Raw genomic sequence first — 6,056 nt, forward strand, 5'->3', positions numbered from 1 at the left:
TTAGCCAGACCGTTAGTGTTTATAGACAAAAAGAACCGCCTTTTGTTAAAATATTAACATAATATTGTTAGTAACAGGGGTTTCCCATATATGGCGTGTTGTTCTATTTTTTTACAACGTTCAAACGAACCTAAGTACATTAGGAATTAAATAAATTTATAAGAATAATGTTTTAAATATCGCGTGGGGGTCAAAGTTCAAGGAGTCATCTCTTTTCGCACGTGCTGACTTTCAAAAATTAAAAATATACTGAAAGAGCACGTGATTCCTTGAATTTCGTTTCCTGAAAGTTCAAAGAAGATCCATCCAAAAGATAATTTAATTTTGCGATAAATCCAAGTATCTTAAATGAAATATTAAAATCCGGGATATCATAAAATTATTAATCGGTGTAATATTTACTTTATCTCAACTTTAAACGATTTAAAGTAAATATTCCTTGTCAAAAATTGGTTATTAACACGACTAGACAAGTTTTAAAATCGCCTAAAGGGGTTGTACTTACCACAAAAATAAATGTAGTTCATTAAAAGAAAATTTAGCCACCGAGATGAAATGGTTTTCATCTTCTCATCTTTCTCTCCCTCTCCGTATCCCATTTTTTTATTTTAAAAATTTGAGTATACATCTTTCCTTAAATATCTTTTACTAGGGAGAAAAAGTGGAGTTATACACACTCATTTCAAAAACGCATTACAAGTTTCGGTTTATTTTAGAGAGGGGGCCCTTGCTTTCTTTTCTAGAGTTTTTTTTTACGCGATGGTAAACGATGCTTATGCAAATTGATTTTTTTTATGTCTATTTCAACTCCCTCGAAGGAATTTTTTTTCTTATATATAGTAAGAGGAATAAAAATGATTTCGTTTCTTGGAAAAATAATGTATTTTGAAAGCAAAAATGTTGTAAAATTAATGTTCTTTAATTTTAAAAATTGAAAACGATTTATTCTTAACTGAAATTAATATTAAACACAATAATAATTAATTTCAAATATTAATTAAGTTTAGTGGAAATTATATACTACATTTTCGCTTTCAAATCGCGTTTCTAGGACCGGTCGAAAAAGAGAGCGTGATTTATCGCAAAATTGCAGTGCGCGCAACTCGCCCAGTTGCACGCATTTTTTTCTACCGTTATTCTTTTTCGCGTGACGGCATGCTAATACATTCACTCTCTCTCTTTCCCAGAATCCCTTTCAGGTATGGGAGAAGATACAGGTAGCTCTGGATAGCCACTTAAATAATTTTTTTTTCCCCTGGAACGTTATTTCGCGAGACTAACTCGAGTCTTGTGACTCGCCAAATGTTCTAGTTCAGTCTGGGTTGGTTCTATTTAAGAGTATGAGCACCGTCTTACCTTATAGTTGTATTACGTTCAACGAGAAAGTAGCATTGAATGCCAATAGTCTATAGTCTCCCCTGTAGCGCAACTAAGCGATTAGGCTATTTTGATAAGAGAGTCTAGGAGGTTACGAATAGCAAAAAAAAAAAAGCGTATTGGAATATTTCGTGTGTTACCATTTCTTTCGGGGTTTGAGGGTGCACATTGCCTCTGTTTGGTTAAAAGGGAACTGTTTGGTTAGACGTATCTCTATACCTTCCAGGTATAATGAGGAAACGTAAACGTAACTGCAATCATTTAACGGGTTTTGGTAATGCTCCTATCAAATGATAGAAGCCCGTTCGCATTTGCTAATTTCAAAATTCGCTTCTCCACGTGATTTTTCTTCCGTAGCCATATTTTTACGCGAACAAGACTTCGTTTTAGATACATGTATAAAAGACATGTATGTATATAGCATGCACATTAGCGAAATGCTTGCTGGGAAGGAGGTTGGTTTTTAGGATCGAGTGCTCATTGTTCGGAGCAGTTAGAGTTAGAGAGAGTGGCTGGTCAAAGTGTTTACTCAATAAAAGAGAATGGGCCTAAGGGGGAGAGGGGAATACGAGATCTGATTGGTTGTTAGAAATAGAAACGCGAAGAATGAGAATGCTGCATCATGGGAAGAAAATGAACGATTATTACAAATAGGAGAGACATTGATTGTCCATTTACTGGATTACCATCAAAAGTATACAAGAAATACCAATAGGTCTAAGGTACAAAATAATCTATGAATAAAATTAATATATATGGGTATATATTTTAATAAATTTTAACATGCCGGGTTGTTTCTGACGAATTTTGTCTTATAGGGGGTATGGATTAAGGAAAAGCGTACGGTCGGGAACCCCCATAGGTTTAATTTGCATAATTTAGGCTGTCGGCAAATGGTTCCAACGATCAAAGCCTTTTAGAAAACATTAAAAACTGCTCCATTCCCCGGAGATTTCATCCCTGGCCTTAATTTCCAGAAAACCTTGTAGTTCTTCGGCGAGCGCATCCCGATAATGATGGAGCCGCCGAGCTATATTAGTCATCCTATTGGGAATAAGCTTAGATCGAAACCCTCCTAATAAATTAATACGGGAACTAAAACCTTACCCCTTTTTTAGTCACGTTTCGAGAGGCCAACAGTTTATCCTGAGCTGGAAGATATCCTTTTTTATCTTAATTTAAAGTTGATGAATTAATATGAAAAATTATAGATAGTACAAATATCATTGGAATTTTCAACTCAAAAACCCAAATTATTCGCTGTAAAATCACCTTATTATATTGTATCCTTATCATTTTATGTAAATTTTTCAGTTTAAAAGCGGAGAGAGAGGGGTCAGAGTTCGTAACCCTATCCATCTTTGTAATAATCAAGCCCTTTACATCAGTCACTATTTGACGTATAACCCCGTATATCGTGCCCAGTTTTTAGTCGAATTCTAAACAGGGGTGATCACTCGAAACTAAATTGGTCGCGGGATAAAAATGGTGACCCCCGTGCATGGGGTATACGGAGCTGGATCAATGAGTAAGAGGAGCATCATCCATGGGGAAGCTCAAGAGCCGGCGCAGTTACTCGGGAGCGGGATGCTGCGTGCTTCTCTGGGAGCGAGCAAGTCATAGAGCTTTTTCTAAAAATCTCTCCCTACCAATTAGCGATCTACGCCCCTCTCTCTCTCACTCTCACTCCGATGTTTTTAATGCAGTGTCGCTGTTTCGCTCTTATTGTCAATTTAAGGGGACATTTTTTTCTCCAATCCCTTCGGCTTTCTATAATACGGATTGGCACTGGCACATATGGTGGCCGCTCACTCTTCTCCCAAATTCATTCGTAATTTACTCTAAAGTAACTTATACTCCCGTTTATGTTTGGCCCTCGGATTGAAACGCAAATTACGGATGATTCGGATTAAGAAAAACACGCGAGAGGTGTTAATTTAAATAGAACCAATATTATCGAAGGTGACAGTCCACGGATTTTTTTCTACGCGTTGTAATGGATTCAGTATTGGTTTCATTTGACAAGGAAAACTTTCAATGTGTCATATTGAACTTGGAGTAAATAAGCAAGGATGTTTTGTATTTATAAATGCACGTTATTTACCAATTTATTATTTTCCAGGTGAAGATCGAAATTATAGGTTAGTTTAATTCCAGCACGCGCGAGAGGTCAGCCTAAGGTATTTCGCGTTGACCTCTTTAAAACGAAGAACACCCTTACTTAATTACTTAATTCGTAAACTTTGATTTTCGTCGCTTCGGGCTTGATTTTTTTTCCGTCATCCAACTGGGATTTGACGCGGAGTTTTTCACAATAGTTTCTTGCCTAAACAAACATTCTGAGGAAAAATAGCGAGAAACGCGTGGAAAACACACGAGTGAGTCCCCGAGGATTTTCTCTTTATCGAGAATTGCAAATGGGGCTGAGCGCGCGCATGTTGTGTTTGTCCATGGAAATCCTTTTGTCTAAAATTGAAATGTTGTCCCGTCGGTGTACCGGCTATATCTTTTGTTCCCGGGAAGGGGTTCCTCACTCGTACGCGTTTAGCTTAGGGTTTTAACAATGGCCTTCTGGGACAAGGTGTATAACGTGGGCGAGAGAGGGTGGGCGGGCCGGCGGAAGGCGCTTTCAATTTACACAAACACGGGACAACTAAGGCTCGGCTAGAGGGCAAAAGGATGCAGCCAGAGTCAAATCAATGCGCGAATGGAGTAATATTTTGACATTCGGACAGCAGCAGCTATTGTTTGGGGAAATATGTTATTTGTATATTTCAGATTCTAAGAGGATTTTGCATTTATTTATTTATGTTAATGAGTATCGCGAATATTCGGCTCGGCAGCCTAGCTCGGCTTACGGCGATAATGCGTTTACGTATCTTGACTTTACACTATTTTAATACGAGAGCTAGTTTACAAACATCAACAAAGACGAATAGAAATAACAAAGCTATGGTCTTTCGTACAGTGTCCGCTATGATTTAGTTGTCTTAAAGTGTAATTATCGTTTTATTTCATAAAACAAATTGAATCTTTTTCACCCAAGCAAGGCGCGCACTCTTCACTTTATCCAAATTCTGCATGGCTTCGGGGCTAAATCTCCATTAGAGCTATAGGTCCTTGTGCGGCTTAGGCATAAGTACTCGTACGTAGCCTTACAGATGTTACAGTTTCAGTTCCGGATTTAAGCTTAAGTCAATCAGCCTATAAAATCAGAGACACGCGACAATAGTGTATGAACCAAGTGACATATACTTCGTTAACAGGCACGTGTACGTTCCGTGATTCTAAAGGCGCCCAGCGATAATCCCAATCCCTAGCTGGCTAGCTCTCTCAAACAATAAACGAACGGGATGTATTTTGGTAAAATCGGATTATGCCCCCCCCCCGAAAGAAATCCTGAACCCGGTGTCCAGTATTAATATCATGGACCAAATATACGTCATTGAAGTCAAATGCTAAAAAGAATTTCTTCACCCACTATATATATTTTGGGGTTCCAGCGAAACCCTTATCGGGTCCAAAACAGTCAGGGGAATATTTGGTATGCGAGGGCACGTCGATGAACTTTGACCCCCACCACCCCCACTCGCGCTCGTTTTACCCAATTTAAATATGAATAGTTGTAAAGTTTTGTATGAAAAGTCAACCGTAACCAATTTGTAAAATTTCAGTTTTAGGAATAGTTATTTTGTAGCACTCGACGTTCGTGGTTGATGGTGAGTTGTAGGGCGCCATTATAATCTCTTGTTGGAATGTAAGGAAGGGATTCCCTTATTGGACCATCATTTTTCAACGCGCCTTATGACTAATCTTTGTAGGGGAACCATTTCCCTTTTTATTATAAATTTTGCCAATTGAAAATATTTCAACTTAGGGGAAGAAAATTAGCATATTGAAAGGGTAGATTAGTCCCGAATAACAATATTAAAAAAAGTACAGGAGTCGAAGAAAACCTTTTCATATTTAACTTAAACATTTCAATCACTTTTAAATTTAGTTTGAGACAGGCTATAGGGCCTAGTAGTTCCTAATTTTTTTCCCCGGTTCTACTATAGGGTCACCCGAAAGGTTGTAAATGTTGAGGTAGTGTTTGGTGTGTATACCTTATGAAACACGATCGGTCCCTGACGTTTGAAACCCGTTGGAATGGAAGGAAATCGTCCCATCTCGCGGTGTTTAAAATGATTCACGCTCGGGAACAATCCTTTTCTATCCTTGGCGGCTTAACGTGTATGCGCGTGTAAATCCTAGGACACTGCTTTGTTTATAATTGTAGTTTCCTGGCCCGGTTTAACTATTAAGCCACGGGGATTAAAACCCATGATAGGAATTTACAACTATATACAAGGGAAAGGAATTGGACCGTTTTAAATTTAAGCTCTGTCTCCCCTTGGTCTAAATTTAATCGAGTTTTAAATACGGGTGAATCTTGTTTGCTCCTGGATTACGTATAGTTTTCATTAATCTTAAGGGTTTTGTTTTACAATTATTTCTAGTTAACTTACTCTAAATTAATTTATTAGAAAAAATAATGTACCCTCTTTTTGTTTTGATTTAATTTTCATTTTTGGAAACTCATTTTATTGACAAACTAAGGTATACTCATCTGTTAGTCTGACGTTAACGGGGCGGTCCATTTTTCTTTCACCATTTTGACCTTTCGTTTGACCTTTCCT

Source organism: Phalangium opilio, unplaced genomic scaffold (genome assembly GCF_054372755.1).
Source record: "Phalangium opilio isolate 3A_F unplaced genomic scaffold, DU_Popi_V2 ptg000031l_1, whole genome shotgun sequence".
Classification (NCBI taxonomy): Eukaryota; Metazoa; Arthropoda; class Arachnida; order Opiliones; family Phalangiidae; genus Phalangium; species Phalangium opilio.